This window comes from Piliocolobus tephrosceles, chromosome 4, assembly GCF_002776525.5.
Source record: "Piliocolobus tephrosceles isolate RC106 chromosome 4, ASM277652v3, whole genome shotgun sequence".
Taxonomy (NCBI): Eukaryota; Metazoa; Chordata; class Mammalia; order Primates; family Cercopithecidae; genus Piliocolobus; species Piliocolobus tephrosceles.
This window is the reverse complement of record NC_045437.1, coordinates 28,351,126-28,369,728: the sequence shown is the minus strand read 5'-3', so window position 1 is coordinate 28,369,728 and position 18,603 is coordinate 28,351,126. Positions and strand designations below refer to the sequence as shown.

The 18,603-nt window shown below is 33.5% G+C and overlaps 1 pseudogene; it reads right to left on the bottom strand.

The window, feature by feature from the left end:
- Positions 1-16,564: 16,564 nt before the first annotated feature.
- Positions 16,565-18,288, bottom strand: LOC111528902 (annotated as a pseudogene).
- Positions 18,289-18,603: the final 315 nt, after the last annotated feature.

Sequence of the window (18,603 nt, the reverse complement as noted above, 5' to 3'; positions counted from 1 at the left end):
TTTTTTTTTTTTTTTTTTTTTTTTTTTTGAGACGGAGTCCCGCTCTGTCGCCCAGGCTGGAGTACAGTGGCCGGATCTCAGCTCACTGCAAGCTCCGCCTCCCGGGTTTACGCCATTCTCCTGCCTCAGCCTCCGGAGTAGCTGGGACTACAGGCGCCCACCACCTCGCCCGGCTAGTTTTTTTTTTTTTGTATTTTTAGTAGAGACGGTGTTTCACCATGTTAGCCAGGATGGTCTCGATCTCCTGACCTCGTGATCCGCCCGTCTCGGCCTCCCAAAGTGCTGGGATTACAGGCTTGAGCCACCGCGCCCGGCTAGTTCAATATCTTAATGTGTTCAATTAGAAACACAGTTGCTTTCATTCACAAAGGTACATTAAGTTTTACTGTGAATTCAAACCCCACTTGCACTTCCAAACCACAAAACATAAAAGTAAAATCCGCAGACATATAGTGCATATTTAATGCCATTAAATAATTCCTTAGTATTCAAATCTGCTGATGAAATACATCAGAAAAATAATGAAACCTGAATTGTGTCAGTTAAATGGACTTTGTATTTTCTGGGCTCAGGATGTTTTCATGTTTAATAGCAGATCAGCCTCTACTTTTCTAATCGTAATTCTCATTGTAATTCAAAGTTGTTAACACGTGTTTTTTAGTCATAGAAAAATGTGCTGTCCAATATGGTAGCTGATAGTTACCTGTGGTTATTTAAATGTAAAGTTCAATTTATTAAAATATTTAAAATTTAGTGCTCAGTCACACCAGCTACACTTCAAGGACTCATCCTAACTGGCTGGCAACCACTCTACTGAACAGAACAGAAATGAGAACATTTCTATCATTGCAGAAAGTGTTAGTGGACACCAGTATTATATGAGATACAATATGGAAAAAGAGAACTACATTTAGAGATTAATATAGAATTCATTTTAGTTGCAGAAGAGAAGAAAAAAGGTTGCTACATAGTCAAATACATATTTATAAATTAAATAGTTATTTAATCATGTCTACCCTAAAACTGTTAAAAAACATGTTACATACTCTGAAGTTTATTAAGAAAATTCAGAAAATATAGACATTTACAGTGAAATAATCTTCAAAGTTCCAGTAACGAAAATAGTAAATATTAATTTGTTGAAGTATTTATTTCCAGAACTTTGCTTTTCCTGGATAGTTAAAAGATAATTGAAATTGTCTCTCCTTTAATACAAAATATGTATTCACATATTTTGTTTACATTTAACTATATATAAATTCTAGGTTACCCTAGATTTTCTGAAATAAAAAAATTACTCTTATCTGTCTTATGTAGTTATAGTCACAGTGTACATATATAGACTCAAAACTTAGTTTTCATTCATGATTTTAATATAATTTTGTATCAAAATTAGATTTCTATAAACTCCCAATTAAGCTATTATCATGTCTCTGATTACAAAATAATGTAATATTCGAACACGCCAATATTTACATTGAGAACCATCATTAATAACCTGATTTTACAGTGTCCTTAAAGGGATGGTTATTGACAACAGTGGACTTTTCTTTAAATTTGTTCAGTTTATGAGAGATTAGTTCCTGGTCTTAATACGTAATTCTCTATTCCTTTTTCAAAAATGCACTAAAAGTTAAAAGCAGCAATTTTAACATTATGTACCCAAAGCAAGAGGAATTATTACTTTTATATTACTTTTAATATAAAATATTAAAATACATAATATATTACTTTTAATATAACATAGTTATATCAATGTTACAATGATATAACTATACCTGTTAGAGACAAATCCTAGATGTGGCTACATGGGATTTTGAATATTTCACTTTGCACAACATAGGGAGGTCTGACATGAGACATTGAAATTGCAAAGAAGAAAGCACAAAAACTATGTGCTGAAACACATATGTTGTTGATGTTGATACACCAATATACAGGTATGTAGCTCTACAACCCAAATTAATATTTACTGTAAGTTTGTTATATTTTCAACACGACTAGAGACATCTTAGTTTAGTTTTACCCAGAAGCAGTCCTGAAACAAACATAATGCACAGGTGTATTTTTGGTAAGTAATCCAGGAAGTATAAGTGAGAGAGTAGAATAAAGTAACAGAGAGAAGAGAGAATAGCCAATAAAGGGTAATTTTGTGAGTGGTTTAATGAGGTGGGTAACTGAAGCTCAGTCTTCCCAGGAATGTCAGAGAAACTGTATACCTCAGCAATGTTCTAAGGAAAGATGAGAAGACTGAAACATCCAGCCTGTTTTTTGTCTCCTACTAGTTGAATATTGACTTTGGCAACATTAAATTCCAAGCATTCTAGGACTAAAACTAGGGACCTGGCTAGCTCTCTTGGTGCTGTAGGAAGTGCTGAATATGATAAACAGGAGCAGAAAGACACATGTATTGGAGGTAGAAAGCTCCAGTATTCATGAAATATGTGGCTTCAACTGCACTCAGAGGGGGCTGAAACAGTGCTGATTGTCCACCCATTTTACCATTCAAATGTGCTCATGCTACTTTGATTGACCCTCTCTGTTTTGGAGGCCCCAGTGTGATCTCTATCCATAACCTTTAAAAGTGATGTGAAAATGAAGGTTAGGTCCACAAGCTAGAATCCCTGTATAGGAACTACTTCCAAGGCTATAATTATAATTTATTTCCTTTCTTAATAAACCATAACTCTCAACCTTTGACTAGCCCTTTAGCTGGTTGATTTTTGTCACCATATTTGGAAGCACCCAAGTGTACCCCAGTGAATCCTATTGTGTCTCAGACTCTGAATGAGCTGCTTACGATGTCCTTTGTAGTGCTGTTGCTACTGGAGATTTTCAGGATGCTTTTGGAGTAAATTCCAAATGACAAGACTTTTCATTATTACGTCAACATTCACAGACTCACATGTAGGCAAATGGTTGGATATACCTAGGTCAATGGCCAAGATCTATTTGTTAGAGTGTGTGTTGAAGTTATAACTAACCTCTCCTACTATCTATAAATTTCAAGACACATTGCCCTCCTTCAAGAGAGACAGAGTATTTTTCAGTCACTGGGAAAACAATTGGTAAAGTGTCCTTTATAACATACGACATTGTAATTGGCATGAAATTCACTTATTCATTCTAACTTGATAGACATTTGTGTTGTTTCCTTTTTGTTTGTCTGGATATTTATGAATAGGGCTACTATGAACATTTGTTCCCAAATCTTTTAGCATAAATAAGCATTCAGACAAGTGCAGAAAGAAATGTCAATTAATGAATTGTGCTGCCAAATTACTTATTGACTCAGTCTGCGCCCAAGGAAAAAAGAGAAGCCGCACAGTGATTTGAACAGGAAAATTACAATTTTTAACATAGAAGATTAAAATAATGCGGGAATTGCTGCTTAGGAAGTAATGCGAACTGTGAAGAATATAGGAACAGCAGATATGAGAAGCAACCACTATTCCAAGGAAAAACTATGTCTTTGGGGAGAAGATCCAGGATGTTCCTGTGGTTCTTGGATGGCAAAGAAGTTGCTGTGGTACCATGTTAATGGAGCTGGCTGGAAGTCCGCCTCAAGTATGCCAAGGAAGGCTGTTCATTAGTAGCTTCTCTGGAGGTTCTTTGCTATAAAATTGCCTAAATTTGGATGCCAAGGGGAGCTGGTGGCCACTGGGAATTGATGGCCATAATGTGTTGCACGAGCCAAGTCCCCTGGATAAGCTGTGAGAAGAGCAGGAACCCGGTGCAGGGGAAGCCATGTATGCCTCAGGAACTTGCCAAGTGAATACATCAGAACCAGGAAGCAGAGTTCTTTTTCTTTTTTCAGTAGGCTTTAATATCTCACTACTACCCTCCACTGACACAGTTTCATTGTCAGTTGTCAAAATTTTTGTTTTTAAAAAGCCACTTTCCTTTTTAACAGAGTGGGTAAAAAGAACAAATTTGGAGCTTAGAAGCAACAAATAGAAAACCAGCACACTTATCCATATAAAGAATGAAATTAGATGCTTTCATCTAATTTTGAACTATTTTACTTTAACATAGAATGGATATAGTTCTTTCTAAAGAACAAAGCTTTTTAATGCATTATAAATAGCATTACTAATTTCATGCATCTAAAGTGAAAGGGAGAAAAAACTTACAAGAAATGAAATGGAATATCTTTTCCACATAGGACAATGGCAGCATTTAATTTTAAGAATGTATTAATGAATTGTGTCTAAAGATACACTCCTACTGATTTTAAAAATGAACATGTGAAAGCCATTTGTTATATAACTTCAAGAACTACATCACATTAATTGTTACACTCTTAGTCTTTGACAGAGTTTTGTATTTGAAAAGATTGATATATTTTGACACCCTTCAAATATTTTAAGGCATTTACTAAATATAATGTGTCAAAGGGTACTTGTCACAATCATTCTCAAATTACACAAGGAATGCTGAACCTTCTCCAATCAGATTAGACTCCCAAAGGCTACTAAAATAACTGTTCGAAAATTCAAAATATTTCTCTAAGCAGAATCACTAACACATCATCTCTACAGGGGGAGAAGAAACTGACAAACATTTATATAGGTAGGGTGCTTTTTAATTTTTATCTTTTTGGTTTATATAAAAGATAAAAGTTCATAAATAGGAGTATTGAAGTTTATGATGATTTTTTAAGCTGGTCTAGGTTTTTAAATCATTTGATGTTCTAAAATTAGAAATATATCAAACCCAATATTATATTATATTTATTAAACATATGCCAAATTTAGTGTACCCTCAGAAGTTTTATTACAGACACATCAATTTTTCATTAAAATCTACATCTTTTTGAAATTAACTTTAGCATTCATCATAATTTATTGCATGCCACAAAAGGGCACATAATTGTTTTTCAAAAAAAGAAAATTTAACATTTAACATAATAAGCATATTGCCTGATATCTTTGTAGATCATTCACCCTGAATTACAGACTCACCCATATTGGGGGAGAACTTATATGTAATCTAAAACAACTTTCTTGGTAGCTCTGAAAGATGAATGAATCCAACTTCTGACTTCAACAATTACCTTAGCCTAAAATTGCTCTAAATAATACACAATATATATCATGTTTTCTATATATTAAAATAATACTGTCATATTATTACAGTGACCATAAAACTAAGTGTCTTCGTGGGATATATTATACAGTGAACAGGGAAACTGTTTTGAATTTAATTTTGTTATTGTGTAAAATGAAACATCTCTGGATATACTGGACATGAAATCTTCCTAACTCTCAAATCCCTTGATAGGAATCCACTGTTTGTGTTCATGTTGGCTTATACTTTAATTGTTGTTTTTGAAATATTATGTGTTGCATTTTAGATTTAAGGCAATTTGGGGGTAAAAATAAAATTTTTAGACTGTTTTTATGACTATGGAATATAAAAAGTATCAGTTTTATAAGTTTAAAATTTTCTACTCCCCTACTATAAAAAAGGAAAATTATTACACTATTTTGTGATGTAAATATCATATTTAAAAAAAAATCAATTTGTAAATGAATCAGATGCTAACTTGTTCAAAATCCCAGCAGGAAAGTGATGACAAACACCAATTGGTAACTGAATAGCATTTATGGAAAAGATGGTTACTGAAGTGTGGGTAGGGGTAAGGAAAACATCAAAGGATGCTGAAGCATCCAGCATCTCGCAATACTGGGAAACTTTTAACCCTCCTTAGCACTGAAAAATTACAGGGAGGGAGCATCCAGAATAAATATCCCTAAGTATCTTTTTACTTTATTCTTATCAGCTGTTGATGCTAGCCATTGACCAACATCAGCTAGAAGCAGAGAGCAAGGGAACTCAAATGGAACATTGGGACAACATCAGGTACAGGACACACAGAAAGATAAAGAAAGGTGATTAGCTTTGAGGGACAAAACAGAATATTCCAAACACATACTATGACAGAGCAACTTGCTCCAAAAAAAGAAAAAAAAAAGCTAGATCTACTTTTGATGATGTATATTTGTAGCCTGGAATTATTTCTCAACCTAAAATATTAAGATTATGTATATATTTTAAAATATTTTTAGTTTAGAATGTAAGATTAACTCTTATGGATACGAACTTAGCTTGTTTTTGTAGCTTGTTTTGTAGCTTTGTTTTTAACAACCCATCACGGGTTAAGTAGTTGTAATAGTAAAGTTTCATCTGGAAAAGTTTGCACGTGAAAGTAGGGTAATTGATAAAAGAAAGTTGAATAAATGGACTATTTCCAAAGTTGTGCATAAGGAAAGAGAAAACTGACAAACAGCAACAAAGTACTTAGCCTTTGCAATACCAGGGAGCAGAGGGAAATAAAGGGAGTGGTCACATAAGCTGAAGAGGCTATCTCACAAGCAATATCACCTCCCGTAGAGAGACATCGGTAACTCATAGCAAAAGGTAGGGAAAAGTCCTAGTATTAATGTCCTGGCTTCACTCTCTTCCCATTTCTGGTCTCCTCTTGGTTCTTCTGGTGAACTGAATTTAGTAAGAGTAAGAAAGCAGAAAGCTTAATGACACCTTGCATAAAGATCAGTGCCTCAGGTCACAGACTGGATGAAAAAGGATAAAGAGATCAAAGAAAATATCCAGCACACCAAGAAATAGGTATTGCAATTCCTAGTTTCTATTTTAGAATTCCTATTATTAGAGAGATACTGAAATCTGATATTTTTTTTAAATGTCATAATTTTCCAGAGGAAAAAAAATCTTCTGGGGAGACTAATAATACTCTCACATTAGACGATGACAAAACTATATGCTCTCAAAATAGAAGTGAGATAAATCTGATAGGGAGTAATGCAGAAACACTGGAAGTTGGAGACAAAGAATAAATCTAAAATTAAAGAAGCTATCCAAATTCATTTTGATAAATACCCATTATTATGACAGGTAATTTCAACTCATGTCTCTTGTAAAAATTTGATGGACACTCAAAGTTATCTGAGTTAGTTTCAAGTATGTTTGAGAATACAATTCCAGACCTTGGCAAAGTTAAATGACCTCAAACTTCTGGCCTAAGAAAATTTCTTTTTAAATCTATGTGAAATTTTTTACTATAAATATTGAATTCTTTGTTTTTTTCTGAATAAATGTTTTCAAAAGGTTTACTCAATTAATGCTTTCCTTTGAAGCACTTTTGTTAATCAATTAGGGACTTAATATTCATCTTATTTTAAGAGGAATACTAGTAGACTCTTCAGGCTTAATTACTACTGAAATGTAAAGAGAACAAAGCAGGAAATCACATTATATTTAACATGAATTGAAGATAAAAATCACAAAACAATACTTTTACTATGTTGTGTTTATACCAAAATACTAGTCTCATACAGATATTACCAGTACTTAGAAACTATGATGAAAAGTTTGAAATTAGAATGAGGCAGTGGATACTTCATATTATATTGCATTATACATTACATGATACAATACATTACAATGTATTCTCACTATTTTTCTATTGAATTAACATCTGGATTTATATATTTATTACCTATTTTGTGCAGAATTCGTGACATATATATTTGTATATCCCATTCAAAAACAAAACCACCACTTGATATTATGATTCTGGGAATAGTTAATTATTTCATTAGCATATTCTAAAATTCAAAATCATTTGACAGCTGATAAAAAAATCAGTAAAAATATAAGAGAACAATATTTTGTTTTAAAATTTTCGAAAGCGTACATACATATTTTAACTGTGTCTGTATAAAGAAAAAAATCGATGGCAAAAAATCCTAAGACATATTTTCTGATAGGGAGTGATGCGAAAACACTGGAAGTTGGAGACAAAGGATAAATCTAAAATTAAAGAAGCTATCCAAAATCCAGTTATCTGCATTAAATTAAAAACAATACTTCTAGTTTAGTATGGGGAACTTTTCATGATTGAAGCATTTGGATACAAAATGTTTATATTGCACTACTGTTGGAAATAAAGATTTCTATTTTAATATGTCAATAATTTTCTCACATAAAAATGCAGGTGGTTTTAAGCCATTTACCTGGCTTTAGCTCCATTCATGTGATTTGCAAAGAAACTAGTACCTAGTAATGAGACATAGCAGCATCATAATGAAAATATCAACAAAATAATGTCATATGTTTATATTTTAGTAGAAAAATACAAATTGTTATGTTTAAAAAAACTTTCACTTAGGCCTCTAATATCCTATTAAATGCAGTGTGAAAACTCATTAAATTGAATGTTCTTGTTCAGTCAAGCAAGTTATTTTATGAAAAAGAAAGCCTTGTGTCAAAAACATATAAAACACTATATTGTGGGAAAATAATCAATAATAAATAGTTTAATATAATGTTCAAAAATAGTTATAATTGAAATTGTACATCTTTCAATACTTATCACATTAAATCTCTGAATTAGCATTTCCTTGATAAATCTTCTCAAGATTTAGCTCCTTAAATGTAGCCTGTTCACTTCCCAGATATAAAAATGGCCAAACACATAAATAAATACACACACAAACACACTCAGGAAAATTAACATTATACTACACACACATACACACACACACACACACATTAAGTACACATGTATTTATTTATTACTTAATAAAAATAAGTACATAAATAAGAACAACAACGTAAATAAAATCAAGCAACATTAATGCCATTTAGTTTCATATACTACTTTCCAAACCAACCATAGACTCTATGGTAATTTTATTCCACATTTCATTTTTGAATAATGGTTAAATTACATGAATTTTTATGAATCTCTAAGAAGAAAGACTATTTTAAATAAATCTCAATCCTTGGAAATTAGCATAAGTGATTTAATTCATTTCTGTGTCTTTAAACTTGGAACAAATACTAGCAATTATACTAATATTTCTGCAGTGAAACACAGATTGTCACACTAAGTGACATAAATTAAGATTCTAAAGCGTCTCATGTTAATTCAGGTCAGGTCTTGCCACCAAATGAATTCAGATTAGGTCTCATTTTGCTGCCAAGTGAGTTGTGAAAGATTCTTGGGTTTAAGTTCATTTGTTTCAGGTTTGCTTGGAATTGTAGATAAAGGATTTGGTGTTCAGATTTGTTTGGATTTTGGAATTGAGATAAAGAATTATAAAATCATCAATAATTTATCTAAAAGCTATTAAATGTGTCCTCACTAAATGGGTGAGGAGACTATCCCAGAGAGGTTAAGTAAGTTTCCCAAATTAACAGCAAACAATTAAGTCAGGGACTTAAACAAGGCAGTAATGTTCAGAGGCCAAGCTTTCAATCAGTTGGCTATGCTTTCTTCATAAGATTATTGTAAGGACTGGGTACAGCAGCTCATGCCTGTAATCCCAGCACTTTGGGAGGCCAAGACGTGCAGATCACTTGAGGTCAGGAGTTCGAGACCAGCCTGGCCAACATGGTGAAAGCCCTGTCTCTATTAAAATTTTAAACAATTATCTGGGCATGGTTATGAAGGCCTGCAATCTCAGCTACTGGGAAGGCTGAGGCAGTAGAATCACTTGAACCTGGGAGACAGAGGTTGCAGTGAACTGAGATTGAGTACACTGCACTGCACTCCAGCCTGGGTGACAGAGTGAGACTCGTCTCAAAAAAAAAAAAAAAAAATTATTGTGAGGATTTTGTTGAATAAACCATTCAAATTTCTTATAGTTACTGCTGTATAGAAAGTTGACCTTCTTCTTTCTTTTCTCCTTCCTGTGCTCCTTTTCTCTTCCCTGACAGCTGTCCCAATCATCACCTCTGTATTCAATAAATTAATTCTACCAAAACATGACTGGGATCCTATCACTTTGTGTGGCCAAACTTAAACACTTTTACAATCTCATTCTGCAAATTAGGTTTAATAATGCGCTTTCTGTGACTTTGTAATCACTAAGCTCTATTTATTGACGTTTCAGTCATTGGATCACCGTCCTAGTGTTCCATCAACTTCTAGGTATACACATAATCAATAGCTTCAGTTTAGAAAACAATGTTGGACAAGTGAATAAAATAATCTAAGTGATGAAAAATTTAGGCTTTTTAGATAAGGAGGATAAAAACAGGAAACAGAGAAATTCTGAGAATAGTGTCCATATTTCTCCAAAATTGTTTGGGTCTCCTCTGATCTCCTGACTGAAATGTCTACAAAAATCTCAGAGAATTGAGAGAAACGTGTGAATATTTTGATTCTGTGGAATACTAGTTTTAGTTATAACTAGAATCAAAACATGAAATTTAGAAAAGTTAAAGATATTAAATCACCCATATTTTATCTAAAAGCTATTAAATTCTATCGTGTCCTTAGTTTTTATTTTCAATAATACATATTTAATTGTAGTTGCAAATAGGTGCATAGGTTCGTTTTAAAGGGAATTTCTTGATTTAAAGTAATTTTTTTCTCTAGACAATGCCTCTTGTTGATTTGAATTTTTGAGAAAACATATTTCAACTCTAAGCTGTAAAATGATTTAATTACCAAATGACTAACTTATGTCTGTTTTCCTATTATGTAATATTTCATTTATTTCTGTCAGAGACTTACACGCTACGCAGATCCAGAGTGAGCTTCACTATCTCCCCAATTTTAGATTATACACAATATGAAAATCCTGATCAATAATTTCTACACTGAAAGTACTATATTATCACTCTTTCATGTCAGCTGAACACTTGTCATTGTGAGTGCTGCACTAAACCATTTCTGATGTTAGCATTATTGTAAATCATTTAGCTAGAAATAAAAATCAGAAAAAAATAATAATAACAAATAATAAATGAGAAAGATTTAATAAAGAGATAACTTGATTTGGACATGATATTTTATTTTAAAAAAACTCAGAAGGTACATGTATGTTTCCATTTATTTGATATTCTTGCAAAACAAAACTATGGTTTCCAAGAAAAGATCAATTGTTGCCAGTATTTGGATGTAGGGAAAGGGCCTAAGAAGGAGCCACAGGGAATTTTGGAGAACAAGTCTAGATTTTGATTGTGCTGTTAATTACGTGACTGTACGCATTTATCAAAATTTGCTGGATTATATGCCAAAAAGAGTGAATTGCATGTGAATTAAACTTTAATTAAAAAATACCAAAGTGCCATAGTTTGCTTTAAAAATACAGTTCATCTGTAGCAGTTTTAAGAGTTTTGAAATTATAATTTTTCAACTTTTAAAAATAAAATTCATAACATAGCTCAAATTGGAAAGAATAAAACATTACCCGCCATCCCGATATCCTAAGCATTAAGACTTAGCAACTATTATCATTTTGTTATGTATGTTAGCCATCTATCTACACACATTGCATTTTATTATTATGGTATTTATTTTATTCTAATTCAATTAGAGTTTCCATTCATTTTTTCATCATCATCATTGGATAGGCAGCCTTTATCAAGTCTCCCACAGTTTGTATTATTTCTTAAACTGGAAGTTTGGTCTAAATCTGACTTATATCTAGATTAAACATTTTGTCAAGAATCTTTTGGAGGTGATGCGCTGTGGTTCATGGCCCATCACCTCAGCAGATTATATAATGTCCCCTTAGCCATTGTTTAAGTATACAAAATGTTGAATACTTTGTTAGTTTGGTTTCTCCCAGATCCCGTCATTATCAAGATATGATTTCCTCTTGCGATTGGTAAATAATGTCTGCTAATACTTTGTCATCTTTCAAATATCTTCTTAGCTGACAACATTTTATTCAGTGATTTTAGCATATTATTGGTGATTATCACTTGAATAAATTACTTTTTTGTACTTGCAAATTTATTTTCTATATATATTTTTTTACATTTTATTAGCTGATAATACTTTATTTCCTCGACTGTAATTGAATTTGAATTCTTTAAAAAATAGAAAGTCCTCCTGTTTAATTATTTCATTTACAACTGTCAATTTTCAAAATGAGGAAATGGGTTCATTTCAATTTAAATCTCTCTCTCTCTCTGTCTCTCTTTCTCTCCCACACACATATCTCTATGGACACACAGATTCAATTTAACTAACACTTTAGAGTTAATAGTAGGCATTTATTGTTTTGCTAGAAGAGTTGTCACAAATTGTCAAAATTGCCACAAATGTGGTCAGTGGGAATCTTGTCAAGCTATCTTCTGTATTCTTTTTTTCTCACATGTTTCCAATATTCTCTGCCATGTGGCAGGCTACTTTATATTTTTCCTTTTCCAGTAGTAAAACCAGCCATTTACCAAGGTTCTCAGTTTATTTTAGTAGAAATAGCATTTAGAAGTAAGCATATGAGTTCTTGGAGTGTGACCCAACTGGAGTCTCATTGTATCAAGTTGCAGAGTTACACTGCATCTTTCAGTCACCAGGGCAAAAAAATATATTTTAAAAATAATGCATCGATTTACACTTCAAATTTAAATGTAATCTTCAGAGGTTATGTGTAATTTATTTGACTTTTATATTTGCATCTTTTTTCCCTTTTACCTTAAAAGTGTGATTTCTTAATAACACTAGCATTTTTGTTTTATCCTTTAATCATACCAAATATTTTTCTTCAGGCAGTTATAGTACTAATTGTGGGCAGTTATAGTACTAATTTAAATAGAGTTAAATTTATTCATTGTAAATTGTTTAAGTCTGTTAAACAATTTACATTTTAAGACTGTTCATTCTTTCTATTTAAGTTTATTTTGAATGTGTAAACATTTACATATGCAGAACCAAGACTGCATAAAATTGCTGTACTCAGAAAAGTACCACAACTTTTCCTATTCTCTCAACAATGTTCTCTCCTTATGTGAAACCAACTTTTATAGTTTGTGGATACTTTTTTCAACATTCTTTTGTTAATAATAGACAAATCTGTATTTTTGAGTGTACATATTATATAATCATATACACTCTTACGCATTTTGCTTTTCTCACTTGACAATATATTCTAGAGATCATTCCCTATAATTCTAGAGACATCCGCTTCATTTTTAATGACCACTTGTTCCTGGGTTGAGTGCATGAACTGTAATTTATTTAATACATTTTATCTCTAGAGACATTTTTGTTTAATTTTTTTGCTTATATCAACAATGACACAATGAGTGTAAAGTTTTGTATTTGTGCAGAAGTGTGTTGAAAGTACAGTTCCAGTGATGTGAATACTTTGTGAAAGGCTAAAAGCATCAATCGTTTGTTTGGCAAATCCTCTGTAGGACTGTATGTTTTTCCACTTCCATGAGCAATAGATAAGACTGTTTGTTATTTTCAGATTTAGTAACAGAGTGTGGTGTCAGATTTTTATACTATTTTCAATATTATAGGTAAGAAATAGGGAGCCAGTGAATTTTGAATTTGTAATTCTGGAAGGAAGACTTCCCATGTGATTTTAAGTGGTTTATATAGGAGGACTCACTCCCATTCAGTCTGCATTATGCAGAACCATCTCTTCCAGTATTTCCTCCATTTTTATTTTGAATTTTACATTATATATTTATATACGTTATAAACATTATAATGTATATACACACAGTATAATGTATATGCAATATATAATAAAGAGTATATTATAATATATAAATATTTTATAATGCATTGTAATATATACATCATAAACATTCTATTTCAGAAAGATTAGCCCTTTGAAATAAAAGTAGCAATGGTTTCATTAAGTTTTTACTTTTTTATTTGCTTGATTTTTCCTACCATACACAACTATTACTGCTGTTTTTACATTGGTAACTTCCAGTTTTTCATTATAAAACCAAATACACACTTCTGGTCTCTTAGTATGAGAAGTCTAAAATAATCAGGTAGCAGATATAACTTCAGGAGGAACCTTATGTTTTTCTTCTGTTACAAGTACTCTCATGACCACCATGCTACCAGAAATAGTTTATCCAATCTTCCCAGACCAAAAAATTGTGAGAATGGCATGATGTCTCTCCTACTTCTATCCTCTTCGTCCTGAACCTATCTTTTCTAGCTGAGATATAGTGCTCCAGAAGGCTGTGTGTTCACACACTGAAACTAGGAAATTATTCTAATAAGGCCAGAAATCAATCCCTGCCTGCTGTGCTAGTTATGCCTTTAAGTAGCCATCTCAATGTTTCATTAGGTCAGCATCCTCCTAATGATGTGATGTATGTTAAAACTGGTGGTTCCTGCAGTCATGTGCCCATTGATATGATCCTTCACTATGCAGTGGGTTCTTTGGGCCAATATAATATAATGGGAGATACTGCATTTGATAAATTAGGTACTCTGTGAGTCTTCAGATAGTAGTTCTGGCTGAGATGGTGTGGCCAGAGAAGGTCAGGCCATATAAGGATATGTATTAATCACAGTGAAGGCAAGCTGGTGCCTCCTTCAAGGAGAAAGATGAATGATGCAATCAACTTGTCCTTAAGTAACTGATTGGCATTCACGTAGAAAAAGTTATATTCACAACTATTTCCTGTTGTTCATGGGTCAAACATTCAGCAGGTTACATAGCTGGAGAAGCTTTGAGGAAAACAATGGCATGTTTACGGGTACCTCCATTTCCATTACCATGGTTACTCTGATAATTGGACTACTGTGCATGTTCTATAGGAGATGATCTCTGGTGGCCATAAACGGTCAGTAAAATCTTCTCACATTGTGTGCCTATTTCCCAGAGCTCCTTGCATCTTATATTCACTTTTATTCTTTTTCACCCATGATTATCCAACTAAGACATGGAGTTATGTACATCTTTGCCTCAGATAATTTTTCTATCCATAACAAGTGGCTGATAGAGTGTACTTCTAAAATCTATCACCAATAGGGAAAAATACCATTTCACATAAGCAATTTTTCCAGATGGCATTGATAGAGTACCACCATATTTCTAATGATTTGTATGCTGATGGCTTTATTTTCACTTTTTAATTTGTTTTGTTTGACATTGGAAGATGATTACATTTGTTAAAATGGAAATTTAAATCATAATGTTATCCTATACTGTTTTGGATCCATAATAATCAACATGCAATTTATTTACAGTCAATATTTATCAAAGTAAAAGGACTTTTTAAAAGGTATATTCTAAGCCTCCTTTTAGCCAATGGAATAGTACCTACGTCCCTGACTAAGAAACCAATTACCTAAGAAAAGTATTACTCAGAGCAGAGTAATGAGGCAGAATTATGGAAGGGAAAAAAATAAGATAATTTACTCCCAAAGGAGAAAGAATTGTGTAAATACAGTACCTTACTGCAGTTTTATTCTGCCTTCTTTCTGACTCTCAAGTATGTATGTACAGAGGAAAACTGATAATATTTGCAATAATCTAAAAAATAATAGTTAATATCTATATTAGCTGTTAGTATTTGAATTAGTATTATTATTATAGAGTTTACAAACAGAATTTTATTTAAATATGTATACAGACAAACATTTTCCAAAAGATGAACAGAAACCTTATCTCAATTTTTTTTCCCACAAGTAAAATGTACATCATGGAAAAGAAGTCACATTTCCTTGGATAACATGTTCCCATCTTTCTACCACAAGTTGGTGGATTCTGGGGGCAGAGGTGGTGTGGGGTGGGAAATGAGGGAAGAGAGAAGATTCCGATGTTCAACACAATTTGATCTTCAGCATTGTCTCACCCTGAAATGACTTAATTATTGAGATTTCCATAAGAATCAGCACTCTTCAGTTTTGACATTAAAATGGAAACTTCTACTCTAAAATCACAAATAAGTCTCTTGGCTTTCTTTCTAGTGTGAGCTAAACAGTATATTCAATATTAAGGAAAATGATGAAATACACGTATGGTATATTAATGGAGACATTCCACAGTAAAATATACTTTGGAATACTCACAGATTTTTCAAACGTGTTGGAATTAGAAACTTGTAAAAGCTGCTGCAGTGTATAAGAGCTTTTCATTTGAATGTGCTAGCTGTGCCTTTTTGGTAGTTTATACATTAAATATATCTTGTCCGCATTTTTTATGGCCTCTGATTTTTTTTTTTTATTATTATTATGTAGGGTTAGATGTCCACCAGAATTATTGTAAGTGTACCAGGACCTGATTTCAAATTCTGAACATGCACCCAATATTTGTCCACATATACTGCTCCCCAAAGTCAACAAAACACTGCCTATTGAGCAGGCTTACCATAATAGAAAAGTATGAGAATGCAGGACATTATTTTTATAAAGGCTATAAAGTAAAAAAGCAGATTTAGAATTTCTAGATATCCTATTCTAGAAAATACAGGTTTAAGATTTTTCAGACAGGCCAGGTGCAGTGGTTCACACCTGTAATCCCACCAGTTTGGGAGGCTGAGGAGGGTGGATCACTTGAGGTCAGGAGTTCTAGACCAGCCTCACCAATATGGTGAAACTCCGTCTCTACTTTAAAAATACAAAAATTAGTCGGGTGTGGTGGCATGTGCCTGTAGAGCCAGCTACTTTGGAGGCTGAGACGGGAGAATTGTTTGAACTTGGGAGGCAGAGGTTGCAGTGAGCCGAGATCACGCGACTGCACTCCAGCCTGGGCAACACAGTGAGACTCTGTTTCAAAAAAAATATTTTTCAGATAATGATTCTTGCTCATATTTATCTCCTTCATTTCCCAATGAGATAATTTCCTTCACAGTGATGAGAGAAATCCATTTTTTTAATGGAAAAATGGCTTGCTTTCTTCAACTGATCAGGACAAAGACACCACTTATTGGCCATGCTGGCCACAGCCTTCTTGGGCTGATATAATGGGGAGTTCATTGTTGGACTATTGTTGAGTATGTTCTGGGCCTCTTGAACACTGGTTCCTTCCAGGGAACCTTTAAGTCTAATGCCTGGAAGACTTTGGTGATCCTAATGGCAATGATAGCACAGTGGATGACACCACCAAAAATACTGACAAGGATGACTTCAACCTTAGGATCAGCTGTGAGCAATGTGAATGCTTGATATACTTGAGCTTCCTTTACAACACTTTCAAGATTCCAAGAAGTTGACTGGCTTCCCACTATTACGGAAAATGGTATCACAAGTAGCCATGGTTAATCCAGCACCATTCACAAAGCAGGTAATGTTCCCATCCATTCCTATGTATTTTAGATCATGTCTGGCAAATTCATATTCAGTGAGCTCTGTATTTCTGCGTTTTCATACTACTGTATATTACCTGAGACAGGTAATTTATAAAAGACAGAAAGGAAAGAGGTTTATAGTTCTGCATAGCTGGGGAGGCCTCAGGAAACTGACAATCATGTCAGTAGGTGAAGGGGAAGCAAGGCATTTCTTATGCAGTGGCAAGAGAGAAAGAAGGGGGAAGTGCCACACTTTAAGTCATCAGATCTAGCGAGAACTCACTCACTATCACAAAACAGCATGGGGCAGCCCCCGCCCCCATGATTCAATCACCTCCCACCAAGTCCCTTCCTTGACACGTGGGGATTACAATTTGAGATAAGATTTGGATGAAGTCACAGAACCAAACCATATCAGGCTCATTCTCCAATTTGTCATCCATAGCAGGTATGTCCTGTTGTCAGAATCCTGCATTGTCATGAAAGTTTATGTTGGCATTAAAGCAGACAACTTGTCTTTCTCAAATTTCACCAGAAGGATTCACTATCACCTGAGTAGCATCAATTTTTAGGAAGAGATAATACAGTTCCTTAATTTGATCTGCAACCTGGTTTTTCAAAGACCCAAGGAAGCCCAGATTTTCTGCCATCTGCTAAACTCTGAACTCAGCTGCCCTTTATCCCTTGAAAAATTTGCTCCTTAAAAATAAATTCTGAATTTGAAGCATCCACCTCTTCAATGTCAATGGCCCCTAGGGCCTGCCCACCAGCATACGGCCATTGCAGGACCTTTCCATCAGAATCACCAGGTAAGTTTTTCTGGAAGTGTCCAAGGTTTCAGTAACCATCAGCTTATTAACTTTCACATCTTCTTTTGGAGTTCGGTTTATTGCCCCAAACATACCCAGTCATGTTTAGCCAGCTTTCCCACAACTTTAGGTTCTTTTGTTAAGTGAACACCTCCTTTCAAACCACAATTGAAGACACCCTTTCCTTTTCCTCCAGCTAAGATCTGGGCTTTTAATTAAAACAATGTATTTTGCTTTTAGTCTCCTGGCAACCTCAAGTGCTTCATTCACAGTGTCTGCTACAAAGAATATTTGAACTCTCACTCTGTTGTCAGACATCAGTTTCTCACTCTGGTGTTCCTGGAGGGTCCGCCATCTTCTGGAAGTTAATTGAAGTGCCTGGACCTGGCTACCAAGATCCAGAGTGGAGCTCTATGTCTCTCAGAAGTTTCCTGGCTTGTGCGCTACCAGGAGAATGTCATTTTAAACAGAAAACCCAAAGTGGGGTATTGGGACTTGGATTATTATTTTTAGTTCTCATAGATGAGTGCTCTCTAGATATTAGCTTTTATTATTTGGATTATTCTTTATATACTAATTATTCCTTAATTAGAACTATGAATGCTATACAGAGAGTGAAATTGATAAATTCACTCTCTAAAATATATCTATGTATAAAATTTACAGTTAAATATCTATTTATTTAAAGGGCTTGACTGAAATAGTGAGTGTTATAGCTATTATTACTATTAGAATGTATATTCATTTATTTCATATAGTAATA